General features: G+C 47.1%; 1 protein-coding gene across 13 annotated transcripts in view; it reads right to left on the bottom strand.

Moving 5' to 3' along the window:
• The window catches only part of SEMA5A (semaphorin 5A), a 475,568-nt gene that overhangs the window by 376,120 nt on the left and 85,270 nt on the right, over positions 1-14,178 (bottom strand). For 2 of the 13 annotated variants that reach the window (XM_072807351.1, XM_072807360.1), the window contains exon 2: positions 4,205-4,352. The exons of the other annotated variants lie outside the window; for them this stretch is intronic. The gene's annotated coding sequence lies outside the window, so the exon portion shown is untranslated. The remainder of the gene's footprint in view (positions 1-4,204; positions 4,353-14,178) is intronic. 13 annotated transcript variants of the gene reach the window in all.

Below are 14,178 nucleotides of genomic sequence, written 5' to 3'. Positions count from 1 at the left end.
GGCGGGTGAGCAGGGAGACAGGCGGGACTGGGAGAAACCAGAGGCCACAAGCAGCTTCCACTGGGAACTCCAGACTTGAAAATACTAAAAAAAAAAAAAAAAAAAAAAATTGCACAACTATAAATCACACCCCATTTTTACAAACTATTACTGGTACAGAAAGTCTAGAAACAGAGCATGTCTGGATATAAGACAATAATGTCAGCAATGAGAATCCCAACTTCCTCACTGCGAGTTAAAGTACAAATTAGGGAAAGGATGTCATCGTTTTTTCTCACCAGTCCAGGGCCAGCAGTATGGCTGGGAAGAACAATCTATAGAATCTGCTTGAAGAGAATCAGCAGCCTCTCTGCACACACAGTGCCCCTTTCTGAGACTGTCCCTAACTCTGCTCTTGTCACACGAAGTTACCTCCAACAACCTCTGTCATTCGCCTCCAACACATGTGCCCCCCTGGACGTGCTTGGAGAGATCAACAGAGGGCTTTTAGGGTAAAGAAAGACACTGTTTGGGGTGCCTGTTGAACACCTGCCTTAGGCCCAGGGTGTGATCCCTGGATCCTGGGATCGAGTCCCTGCATCAGGCTCCCCACAGGGGGCTTGCTTCTCCCTCTGCCTGTTTCTCTGCTTCTCTCTGTATCTCTCATGAATAAATAAATAAAATCTGGAAAAAAAAAAAAAAAAGAAAAGGAAGGAAGGAAGATGTCATTTGAAGGGAAGGCAGCCCCCAGCCATTCAGAAACAAAAAGGAGGTGCCCACAGAAGGAACAGAAAAAGAGGAACTGAGGAGGCAAAGGTGGCCGCGAAGAGGACAGTAGGACGGGGCTGGGGAAGGAAGGGCCCAGGGGGAAGGAGGGGGAAGGGACAAGCATGCAAGAAGCAGCAGGCAGGTACCTGGGTGCTCTGACAAGGTGCGCAGACTCTCAGGAACATAAACCATGGCAGGCAGCCTGGGCCCCTGCCAAGAGGAAGGAGGGCAGAACCTTGCTCCCAGCTACAACCACATTCCTAAGCAGAAATTCCAGCATTCGGGAAAACCACGTGAAGATCCAAAGCAAACGCCCAGAGAGCCTGAGGTGACGGAAAGTCCACGGTGCCGGGGTGGCCTGGCCAGTGCCATCGCAAGGGCGACTGAGCAGAGCCCCTGCCCCTCGGCTGCAGGCTGATGCGGGCCGGGCCGCAGGCTGGCTGTGGAGCAGCCTCATTTTGATGTCCCCAAATAGAAGACCACCGACTGCTTCACCTTCAAGCCGGGGCCAGGACTCAAACTTTAAAAGTTAGCTTTGTTTCTTTTTCTTAAAGATAGGCCTCTGGTTCGGTTCAATATTGCCACCAAAACTTGAAGCACTGTTGGACATTACGATTTGCAAATGCTGAGAGCAGCATTAAAAAGTGTCCCAGCTCAGGACTTTTTCCTTTTCTGAAAGGTGTTCTTCGCCCGTCGGCAGCTGTGCTGCTGCCCTGCCCAATTCTGCGATGGCACACAGCCGGAAGCTGGTAGTGTTGCCACCAGCAGGGCATCAGGGCAAACAGCTGGGGCTTTCAAACGAAGCTAGAGATCTTATACAAAAGTGTTTGACAGGACAAATGTACAGGGAGGAAAGAAAAATTTAAATCCGGGCTTGAGAGTTTTGACATTGCACCGAAAAAGGAAACGGTTCGCCTTCATTTCCTTATCAGTGTATGTGGCCCATCAGATGCATCTTCCTGCATCACAGTGGAGCACAGGACATGTAGAGGAATGACAGCCATAAAGCCACAGCGCACTGAGGGGCTCTGGGCTCAAGGAATTCCTCCTTTGGAAAAGTTTTCCCCACATCAGACATGATCTCTTTAGTCACCAGCTAATTATTTTCTGTACAAATAATGCCATATATTGATCAACAACAGCTAATAAAGAATCTCTACGAGAGTCATCTCATGTGCATTTTAAAAGACAAGTGCCAGATGTCACCATTTCCCTTCTTTAAATCCCTGGGTGTCTTAGGGCCAACGCAGGAACACCTGGAGACCAGTCCCAGTGATGGCCGTGGCTGTGTGGACAGTGTGTCCTCACACAGGAACACAGGGCCTCACACTGGGTCCCTTCATGATGCAATCACCTGGCTCTGAGACCAACAGAGGCAAATCCTACCTCCCTGAACAGAAAAGCAGACGCTTCCAAAAGTTGAACCCAAAGGCAAAGAGAAATGCACTTGTACTTGGAGCTCTCCCACCCAGATCCGCCCAGCCCACTCCCTCCATCACACAGGTGGTGGTCACTGGGAAATGTGCTGGTTTAGAAATATTAAACACAGCTGAAGCCTACAGAAAACGGAAGGCGGAAAACTGGGATTTCATCTCTCAAAGTGTTGACTAATCCTAACAATGTTTAGGAAGAATGCAACCCAATTGTTTTCCATTTAGTCTTTGTGCAAAGTCATCCTTTGCGGAGCACAGAAAGCTGGTCGGAGCTGCTGGCCCTGGAATAGATGCATCGCCTGAGCGACGGGAACAGAGCTGGCACAGAACGCCTCCTATTCCTTAGTTTCCACATCAGACAGTGAGAGGTGTTCTGAGCTGCCGAGACACATGGGAACAGAGGGAGAAAAAGAGAGGGGTAAAAAATGACTTCTTTATGAAAGCAAACAAGTTGCCAAAAACTAAGCAACTGCTCAAAATGAGCAATTTCTAAAATCGGCTCTCTCAGGACATCACCATCTCTGAAGAGTGACTACTTTCTCATTTCTGTCACCATGTGCCAAATTTTCAAAGGGCAGCCTCGCTCTTCCTGCAGGCAATTTCGAAGGGCTTGCACAAGTGGCTGATTTGCATGGGCAATTGGCCTCTCAGCTTTCATTTTGACAGCTAAATTGATCCATCCTTTGTAGACTACAATCTCACCACTCAGAAAGAGAAGGGTGTCTGAGGCTTTTTGAAAAATGTGGTCTCTCAATTCCTATTGATTCAGAACAACGCATCCAACAAGACTTACCCTGGAAGCAGTAAGTAGCTTACCCCCAGAGAAGACAGCCAAGCTTCAATTCTAAATCTCAAATCGAGGTTTAATTCTTAGATCAAAATTTAACTTGAAAAAAAAATTATTTAGCTACTGTTGTTGCTTAACTTTTTTAACTTTTTTTTAAGATTTTATTTATTTGTTTATTTATTTATTTATGAGAGAGACAGAGACACAGGCAGAAGGCAAAGCAGGCTCCATGCGGGGAGCCCGACGCAGGACTCGATCCCGGGACTCCAGGATCACGCCCTGGGCTGAAGGCAGGCACCAAACCATTGAGCCACCCAGGGATCCCGCTTAACTTTTATTAAAGCAGACAGGAAGGGCTTGGGTTCTTAGATGGGTCCTTTGGTCATTCCATAGGAAGAGGGAAATGTCTGCCACAGATTAAACCCGCAAGTGGCACCCAATCCTTCCCAGAAGAGAGCAGAACTAAGGCAGACAAAGGTCTGCTGCACGAGCATGGAGAAAAGAGGATAGCTCATCCCTGCAAAGACGGGGGACATGGGATTCACAAAGAACTGTTAGCAAAATGGAGATGTGTTAAATCACTCGGAAAAAAAATATTTTCCTAGAAAAAAAAAAAGAACAAGATAGCAGGTTTTAGGAGTTGCTAGCCATAAAAGAGGCTCTCTCTCCAACTGAGGATAGAGAAATGAATTCAGGAAGGGCAACTGATGAATACAGATCCATGTAAGCCAACCCAACCCAATCTGCACGCTGGTCTGTGTCAGTTCTGGGTTTTCCATGACTTTATGAATTTTATGTACCTCAAGCCCAAGGTTGCTGTTTTGCATGGGGTAGGGTAATCGGGGCCAAGCAAATTGGGTCTCTACTTGCAAGGCAGTCTACGGTGTTGCTTTTCAAAATGTCCATTTCTCCAAAGATATGAAGAATAAAAGACTGCTAAATCCAGCTGAAATTAGTCCCAACTACCTGTTGGATCTTCCAGCGTCAAAGGTGGGCAGCAGGGGCTGCACGAGGAAGACGTGACTCATCTTGAGTCGGCCACGGTGCCCAAGAACGGCACTCATCCCACCTAAGGATCTCTTTCATGGTTTTGAGACAACAGAAGGCTTATCACTATAAGAATCCTTGGGTGTGTTGTATAACCAAGAATCTAATTCTGTTCTGTCATCCTCTCAGTATAAATTAGTGATAAAAATAAGAACTAGGCTACTACGCAGTGAACCAGATGGTGTCTTACCTTCCTATAAACACTGCTGTGTTTAGTGTTTACACATGCGGGGGAGTAAAAAGATCTTCTTTTTTCACATTTGGCAGTGAGTCAGGTTGTCCATTTCAGGATGAACAGTACAGAAACTTCCTCCCCATGAAGAACCAGTGCAGCTTCCCTAAGGTTTAAAAACAACCACGTCAGCTGCCTTAGGTCAGTCCTGAAGCACGCTGCCCATCCTGCAGCTCCATCAAAGAGACCATCTGATCCAGTCGGACTCACTAAGTGGAACCAGGAGGCCCTGATGCAAACCTGCTGCTTCTTTGTAGGAGTCCAGACACAGCCTTCATATTTTTTTTCTTTTTTGCAAACACACCCTGAAAATTTTCGACCCAGGAGGCTGACTTAACGGCGCCCCGTTTGCCTGCACCCGTTTGCCACCATCCCGGTGGAGAGACCCATCGAACCCGGGACAGCAGCGCTGAACAACCCGGGAAAGTTCTCGAGCGTACTGACTGTAAAAGCAGCCACCGTTACAACCTAACCTTTCACTCAGTGAAAGCCCATTCCACTGAAGCAGCCGGAAGGTAAACAAGCCCACTAGGAAATGCAGACCACATTCTACAAGAGGACACTTCGCGCTGACAAGCTCCGCCAGCAGACGTGTCAGCACAGGTGACGTGGGGAGGACGGTGCCTGGGAGAGTTCGCCCTGGCCCGACAGTCTGGTTGGGTTTGTGTTTCCTCTTCATAAACCATCAAGAAAACACCCCCCACCCCCCGCTGAGCAAACAGCATTAAACTGACCACTGGTGTTGGTTTGTTTTGTCCTTCTGATGTTACGCGCAGCTTGGACGGTCACCGCCCTCCTTGTGATTCGGACAAAGCTGACCTGAGTCCAGAGCCGTGTCCCGCCTGCCCTTTCGATTATATCTGCTCCGTCGGCCACCAGCGCTCAAGCCAGAGCTGCGCCTGCATCCCTGCTGGCTCCGCGATCCGCGTGTGCCCTCGGGGTCTCCCTGTGGTGGGTCTGCCTCAGCTCCGTGGACAGGACACGCGGCCCTGCCTCCAGCTTCCTCAGATCACCCTCTGTCGTCCATCTGGTGGCCTCCGTGTCAAGGGCAGGTATCGTGTCCTGTCCGCTTTGCACCGCCAAGGCCAGGCCTCCGTCAATGAGCACCTTCAAGAAAGACATGCAAGGAGCCTTCCTTCTCTTACATCAGGGTGCGTGGCAGTGTTAACAGACCAGGCGCACGACCTCAAGTCAGCTTGCAGGGCCATCCTTCCTACATGACATGCCCCGCTCATCACAGTCACCCAAGAAGCTAAGCCGCTCCTCCAGGTCCAGAGCTCGCTGGGCCCTCAGCAGGTGCTCAGGAGGGAGCAGGTACATGGAGGCTGTGCCCGAGTCAAAGTCTTAAGGAGAGAAAAATCACACCTTCCCGGCCCCGAGGCACAAGGCCAGCCTTGATCCCACCTTCGCTGAAAATGAAATTCTTTTTTCATATCTCTTTGGAAGGTTTTCAAGTCTCCGAAGAAGTTTTCTGATGCTACTCACACAGATCCCAGGCCCTGTTTGTACTCCTGTAAAATCCAAATCTGTCACAGACCCTGCCACACTAGCTGCCGCTATCTCTCCCCTTCCCACCTGCTGGGCCTGCGGGCACACTCAAGGAACCTTCCACAGCCTCCTCCCCCACCACCCCCGACAACCTCTCTGCTCACTCACAGAGGTCTCCTCGCACTGACGGCAGCTCCCGTGAACAGTCAAGACAGGGGGGCAAGGCCAACCGGGTGGCCAGTGGTGAGCAGTCAGGAAAATACTTTTCCTCAGGAATATGGACACTATCTTTGTGAATCTCAGGCTTATCCTGATAATTCCCTTAGTAAACCCATATTTTATAGATATCAGGAGAATTACTAAATAAAAAGTACTCCAATTCGTGAATCAATGATGTTCAGTTGAACGGAAGTGTTTCCTCTGCAGTTGCTGATCAAAACGAAATCCAGATTTTCACTTCCTGGGCTTCTGTTCTCGCTTTACAACCAGGGCTTTCAGGCCCCTTCACATATAAACGTTCTGAAAACACCTGACCTTTGGCTGAGTCTGTCCACCTTGCCTCACTCTCCTCACTGCTGGGTCCCTCCTCACTCCTGGGTCCCTGGGTCCCCAGGGAGCTGCAGAGAAAAGACAAGCTTCCAGGAGTTTCCCTCCTCACTGTCCAGCTGCCAACGTCATATGTGGCTTTAGAAAACACGTATGTGTTCTGACCAACATGAACATGCAATTACGATGTAATTTACCAAATCAAAAACTTAAAAGCATTTTACGTAATTAAGCACCAGAAAATCACTATGCTCTTGAGGGCATTTTATGCTTGACTTCAAAATGTGCATCTTAATCTCAGTGTTACTTTTTTTGACTCTATTTAGTTGATACTTGTGATTCCGATGACCTCTTTTTTAGGCCTATGGAAGCGATGCTACTCAAGGAGGGTAATAAGCCTAACTGAATCCAGAGCTTTAAGTAAAGACTGCATAACTCTAGCACGGAAGACAAAACAATGATGCTGAAAATAAAGTCAAGTGACAGTGGCACACAGACTTGCCCTTGCTTTGGGTTTTTTTTTTTTTTCCCCAAACTATAGAGACTCGAGTGTTAGACACTCTGGTCAAGTTAACCTTCTCATCCTCATCCCCTCTCCCGGGCTGGCAGGCATCCAGCCTCTTAGCCGAGCTCGTCATCCATCCCACGAGAAGCATTAGTACCTAATTAGGGACCGTCCTGTCGGTGCACAGTCCTTGTAAACGTCAGGGAAATGAAACCATAAACAAAACCCCTCATTCGAAGGGAAAGCTGATCACATTCTAGAGGAGGAGGAAGGTGATAAGACTTGTTATTGTAGAAGGAACAAAATGTCTTGCCTTGTTGGTCCTTAACTTCTTTCACATGTTTCAGCTTGCCCTGGGAAGTAGGGGCATGGCTATTCATTATTTATTGACAATTTTCAAGTCGTGCCCCATTTCCCAAGATGGCAAAAGAGCTATGAATCCGGAAAGTGGCATGAAATTTTGGTGACAGCTGCTTTTCTCAAAGACTCATAAGGTAAACCAATAAACCATGATTTGATGCACTGGCATGGTGTTAATGCTGTTCCTTGATAGAAACACACTCCTCACCCCCTTCCAATTAGGTCTCTCCTATTTTCCTATTCTGGGGTGCACATGAATCTTTTAACAGAAGCTAAAAAGACACATGGGGGTTATAACCATCCCAGGACTAGAGAGGAGAGGGTCAAGAAGAGCCCAGGCTTACTGACTTCCCTCTGCTGGGAACCTTGGGAGATGCCAAATTCCTTCCCACCTTTCTTGGCTCCACCAAGGCTGACAGACAGGCATTCACCTTCACAGACAACACATATCCACCTGACCAGCAAGTAACGACCATAGTTCTATCTGACCCATTCAGTAAAGGCGACGAAGATAACAATCATGACGGGAATCTGAATAGCTGGATGGTTTTGGCACTACACCGAATCCATCAGCCTTCAAATGATAACGACTCAATAGAATCTTCCCCTTGGCCCCTTTCTGCACTTCTTCCACGAGCGCCTTTCCATTTGTCAGCCCTACAGATCAGCACATTGGGCCCCTTTCTTGATGACAAACCCTTACAGAAAAGGAAGGGCAGAGAAGTTACGAGGACGCGAGCTTTCCTCCCTCAAGGACAGTCACTCCGGAAACTGTCACCGCGCAGAAGAGATCTTCATCGCGGCCAAATTCACTAGAGGGACCCCCTCCTTCTCCAAAATTCCAATTTGCTGTGACAGACACATGGCTGTCAAGGAGCCAAACACTCCTCTGAGGGAGATGCTCCGCACAAATTCCTAAGTCGGCCTTGGCTTGTCAACAGAAGTCAGCAGCTTGGGAAGAAACAGCTGTAGAATCCCAGCCAACGTGGCACAGCACCCGACAATACACAATCTCACCAGCAGAACGCCTTCCACCCCAGATCATCCCAACCCTGCACCCAGTGTCTCCCACCAAGCCATGGAGGCCGGCGCTGGGTTTCAGGAGGAGGTTTCACAAACACGTTAAAAGGGAAGTCACGGTGGGCTCCCTCAAATCAGACCACATTCCTTAAATGCAGACCAAATGACCCTTTCCTTCAGCTTTCCAGCCACACTCTCCTAAACCAAATTCAAAAAGAGAACTGGCAGTAAAGTGTTAAACCGTAAAATAACCATCGACGTTACTTGTTATTCACACCTTACTAGGTAGATGTGCTTCATGCCTCACCCAGCTGGTTATTCAAGGTGAGATTTATTACAAGAGCTTCAAAATCGCTGTTCTTCTCCAGTTTAATGCAAAAGCACTATAGTCCAGATTCAATGATGCCAAAAGAAGGACAGGCAGGAAAGCTTCCAAAGGGGTCTAATTCATCCCCAGGAAGAAGGGACATCCTGAGAACAGCTTCGGAGGCTGTGACGTCTTCCATCAGTTTGGCTGCAACCACCAAAACCATGGTAGCAGAAAACCCTGCCCTGCACATCTACTCTGCACCTGTGAGACTCCGAGTACAAAAGAAGTCGGGTAACTCCAGACATGACTTCTTTCTTATGATAACTGATATTCGTTAAAGGAAAAAAAGAGAGAGAAAGTCAATCTTCATTATTCACAGAGTCCATTTTTGTGAATTCACACATCGCCTAAAATTTATTTGTAACCCAAAATGTGCTACTGTCTGGGAGTTCAAAGCTATTGAATCAACTATCTATTAAATAAGGTGTCTTTAAACAGAAACACCCATGAAACAAGGTTCTTTGCTGATGAGTTGATGAGGTTGCTGTGACCAGAAGCTTACAGGAGCCTAACCGGGTCTGGCCCCTAGGAGTGATGGTACGGTTTTAACAGATTCGTTGTTCATGATGAACTTCCAGAGCAGAGTGCCATCAATAAGGAGGATGGACTGTAAATGAAGAATGTGAACAACACCCTAATAGTGTCCCCAGCTCTACCAGGAATGGCAGGGGCTGACTGGCATGAAGGTGGGCTGTGGGACTGTGTGTGTGGAGTGCCTATCACTTCGTGGAGGGAGATTAGGACCAGGCACTAGAAACTTGAAAGATACAAGCGATCTGATCATTCCTGAAAAGCAAAATGTGGGCCCTCTGGCTTCAGAGGGGCACATAATTCATCACACTAGCTGCAAACTATGAGAGCCGTGGTGCCTGACTGTCTGGCATTAACAACCATGGGCAGAGACCTTTCTGAAGTCATTCTAGAGTGAAAATTAGATCCCTCAGAAACAGAAACCTGGACAATTACCGGCCATCAGGGATGACAAGCTGGTGGCCAAGGTCACTTGCCGATTGAAGGCTCTGGCCTTGGCTCACAGGACTTGTTAGAGCTCCCACCACATAAACGTGAACCAGATCCCCATCTTCTGTGTTAGATAATGATCCTTGCTCCAGAGATTTAGGAGATGATTACAGTCTAAAGAGTTGATTGTATCTCGTTACACTTGTGACAATATATTCCTGACAACTGAGGCTATTAACTTGAATTTCCAAATATCAACACATGTCACACATGGCCCCCTCTGACATAGTCCCATCTGTCATGTGTCAAATAGGAAAGTGTGTCCTCACTACACGGCACACAATGGAGAAAATGTTAAACTGGTCCAGAGCGGTGACTCCTGTTCAAGTCCAGGAAAGTCTTAACTGAACGAAGTCACTCTTAGTACACCAAAATCTTTCACATTAAAAATAAAACAAGCAATGCAATCCATAATTTCCCAAAAATAAAAAGGTCCAAAGCCTTTCCCTTCTTGCTTCCTGGTGGCCTCACAGCTCTATGCTAGCAACTTCTCCCCTTTCATTATAATCTCAAGAACTATAACTACCACCTTTTGGAATAGAATTGCCTTCCTTTTAAACTGCTTTCCTGCCTTTATAATAATAATAATAATAATAAGAAGAAGAAGAAGAAGAAGAAGAAGAAGAGGGATCCCTGGGTGGCGCAGCGGTTTAGCCCCTGCCTTTGGCCCAGGGCGCGATCCTGGAGACCCGGGATCGAATCCCACGTTGGGCTCCCGGTGCATGGAGCCTGCTTCTCCCTCTGCCTGTGTCTCTGCCTCTCTCTCTCTCTCTGTGTGTGACTATCATAAATAAATAAAAAAATTAAAAAAAAAAATAAGAAGAAGAAGAAGAAGAAGAAGAAGAAGAAGAAAAAGAAGAAGAAGAACTGAGCACCTCTCTCCACTTCTACGTGTATGCTGTCAGCCATCAAAAGAGAGTAAACATAACAGAAATGGTTCACTTGTGTCTTTGGACTAAGAAAAGATACTGATAAAATAGACTGTTTCCAAGTTTAAGAAGAATGGTTTCTACCACGATCTCGAAAAGATAAGCTGGCAACCTCCACAAATGAATTCACAAAGAAAAACAGAGTAGTCTGTAAGAGCAACAAACCAAACCCAAGAGTTATGGACATGAGTCAGGCACCAAAATTTCCATCCCACGAGCATCAGACAGGGCTTCCTCTTGCCTACACCCCGAGGCTGTGAATACTGCAAACTAACCACACGTCTCACGGAGTTTCCTGGTGGGTTAGCATATTGTTGGCTGCATTTCTAGAGAAAGCACCAAGACGGGGCGGCAATGTGCCAACAGGAACAGGCTAGAACAGGAAAGGGGGTTTCAAAGTGGGATCAAGCAATCCTGTAATAAGAAATTGTGGGACTTTTTTTAAAAAAATGACTATTCCATCTGCGTTTGCGGCCAAATCTGGTTCTATAAATTCCCTGATCTCTCAGAATACTAGATGCTAAAATAAGGATGTGCATGTGTGTATATAAGTTAACGGGGAGCTTTAAAGAGATCCGGTGGCAACATGAAAGCGGGGCTTAGCGCCACTAGAATTGTGAACTGAGAAGCAGAGAAATGGTTGGTATTTGACTAAACTTACAGAAGACCCTTCTGGGAAGGGAGAGAGGTCAGCAGGGGACACATTATCTGGAGAGCCCGAAATGCACAAAGCACTTATGGAAGAACCTGATCAAAGGAGCCTGGTGAAGGCAGAGAAGGAGCTCGAAGAAACAGGCCTCTGTTTGCCAATTACAGCAGGAGCCGGCTCTTTGTTTCCCAGAAGCCAACAGTTACAGGACTGGGATTGGGGCATAAATTCTAATTAAAGTACATCCTTCTGGGTTCCCTGCAGAATTTCCCCTCACCAGCTTCATCTCTGCGCCACCCGGCTTGACAAAGCTCGGCTCTGTCCCTGGCCCAGCCAGGGAGGGAGTGTGCGTCCCGGGAGCACTCCTGCCTTTCTGGGAAGGTTCATCTCTCTTCTGCAACTGGCTGCAAATAATTGCTTCTGGAAAGGCAAGCGTCAGGCGCTAGGTGCAGGTGAGAGGCAGGATTTGGCTAGGGGAGGAGAAGGGGGGATTGGAGGCAGACGACACAGCATCACACGAGAAAATGTAAAAACCCTAACTTGTAAGGGAATTCAAGGGCAACACCAGGAGGCGAGAAGAGGGGAAGAGAGGAAGGGCTCTCTCTGGCTAGCAGGCAGAGAGCAGCCGGGGACACGCGTGACTGCGGGAGCTCACAAAAGGCACACGCGTCCAGGGTCCAGGGCTGGGTCAGACCCCCCGAGCCTGATCCTAAGGGACTGGACGCTACCACGAGCCGCCAAAGGACAGGGCAGAGAAGGAAGGTCTAAGCTGGCCCAGCTGCAATAACAAATCCAGAAGGGCCCAACCACCAAAGCTTCGAAAAACAAACATTGTGATTCAAAGCCAGGGGAAACCCTGAGCACCGCACCGCCCCCCAGCACCCCGCACCCCCCAGAACTTAAAGAAGCAGGGATCTCACCAGACATCATTTTCAAAACCATTTGGAAACTGCCTCTCAATGAGGTGTTTAAATGACAATAGAGGCCCACCCGGCTAGAAGAAAAGAGGATCAAAGGGAGAAATCCTCAGAAGGATCCTGCTCCAAGAAGAGACTCAACTGACTTTTATCTCCCCAGGAGAACCTCCATAGTGGCCAGCAGGCCTCTAAGCCCCCAGGACGCTGAAAGCTTAATACTGTCACCCCTAAATTTTCTAGATCAATACCAGCAAATTAGCCCAACTGGGTACCTATTTCAGAGCTTCTGTAAAAGAAGCAGTCTCCCTGCTTGTGCTAAAACCTGCTGCTGCGGACAGTGACTCCCACAAGTAAAAACTGTGGCCCAGAAATTCCCAAGTAACTTAAAAGAAACAGATCTTAAAAAAATAAAAAATAAAAAAAAAAAGAAACAGATCTTGTCATCTACCTGGGATGGCTACATGTGAGTCAATCTCCAACTCACGCTCTCTTTCTTATAAAAACTTTTTTTTTAAGATTTTATTTATTTATTCATGAGAGACACAGAGAGAGAGGCAGACACAGGCAGAGGGAGAAGCAGGCTCCATGCAGGGAGCCCGACGTGGGACTCGATCCCAGGACCCCAGGATCACACCCTGGGCTGAAGGCAGATGCTCAACCCCAGACGTCCCTCTTATAAAAACTTCTAAAATGCCTCCCCATGAGGAGAAATGGCTCTATACCCCGAGTTCAAAACCTGTTACTACTTTCTCTGGAGAGCAGGAACTTTTTTTTTTTTTAATTCCTCCCAAGTTTCTTCTGCTGTAAAAACAGGATAATAACTGCAACCAGGTTACAGGAAAGCTGAGTTTTCAAAACCCTGTGTCCCAAGTTCCTGACTCCAAAGTGCTACTCAACATGATTATCACTGTGCCAGTCCCGATGGCCAAGGGTGTTGGAGTTAATCTATCCTATCTGCCTACATCTACAACTCCTCCTCATGGCTCAATTTATAAAATAAAGTTAGTATGTCAAATAATTTCTTTAATGCCCATTTCGGCTGTAGAAAATCACATGGCCCTGGGTAGTTCAGTCGGTTAAGCATCCAACTCTTCGTTTCAGCTCAGGTCCTGATCTCAGGATCATAAGACTGAGCCCCACGTCAGGCTCTACTCTAGTGCATAATCTGCTTGAGATTCTCTTTCCCTTTCCCTCTGCAGCCCGCCCCCCTGCCCCCCGCCCCTCCCCCCGGCTCATGTTCCCTCTCTCTAAAATAAGTAAATAAAATATTAAAAAAAAAAAAAAAAAAAGAGGGCAGCCCAGGTGGCTCAGCGGTTTAGCCCTGCCTTCAGCCAAGGACCTGGTCCTGGAGACCTGGGATCGAGTCCCACGTCGGGCTCCTTGCATGGAGCCTGCTTCTCCCTCTGCCTGTGTCTCTGCTTCTCTCTCTCTGTCACTCATGAATAAATAAATAAAATATTTAAAAAAAGAAAAAATCAAGATGTCTGGGAATTTGGTTTCTTCTGTACTTTGCAACTGTAAAGGCTCATTCTATCCCTACCCCGACATTTTTTTCCTTCTAGCAACTTTTCCAAAAAAAAGAAAAAAACCCACTAAAATACAATAACTTGATGCCCACTGTGGTGCTTTTTTAAAAAGTCACAGGATAAGTTTTTGATATAAAGCACAAAACGAAAACTTATTCTTCAAAAATCAGCATGTCTCCTTTTATTTGAGAATGTTTTTGCCAAGTGTAGAGGTCCAAAGAGCTGTTGACAGATGGGTCCCATTTTTTTTTCCCTAGAGATGGTAGTTTTGTTCTAAATCTTCAAGTCGGCTACACCTTAAAAATTGATTTGACCAGTTTTGCGATCTTTCTCAAAATTTCAGAATAATATAGAAAGTATACATAAGCCTGAAGTGACGGTCTGAAACTAAATGAGCAACTACCACTGATGCACATTCCTCAAATCTTAAGCTGCTCCACTGTGTAAGCACATCAATCACAAACCTGTTAGTGAGATATAGAGAGCAGCACACATCTCCATGTGGTCAGCATGTAAATTCAGGCTGCCCATCAAACCACTTGTCTGGGCCTGCATTACAAGTCCATAAGCTGAAGCTCCAGGATGGATGAGGGAAAGTCTCC

This window comes from Canis lupus, chromosome 31, assembly GCF_048164855.1.
Source record: "Canis lupus baileyi chromosome 31, mCanLup2.hap1, whole genome shotgun sequence".
Taxonomy (NCBI): domain Eukaryota; kingdom Metazoa; phylum Chordata; class Mammalia; order Carnivora; family Canidae; genus Canis; species Canis lupus.
Note: the sequence above shows the minus strand (reverse complement) of the source record. Positions and strands in the feature narration are given on the sequence as shown.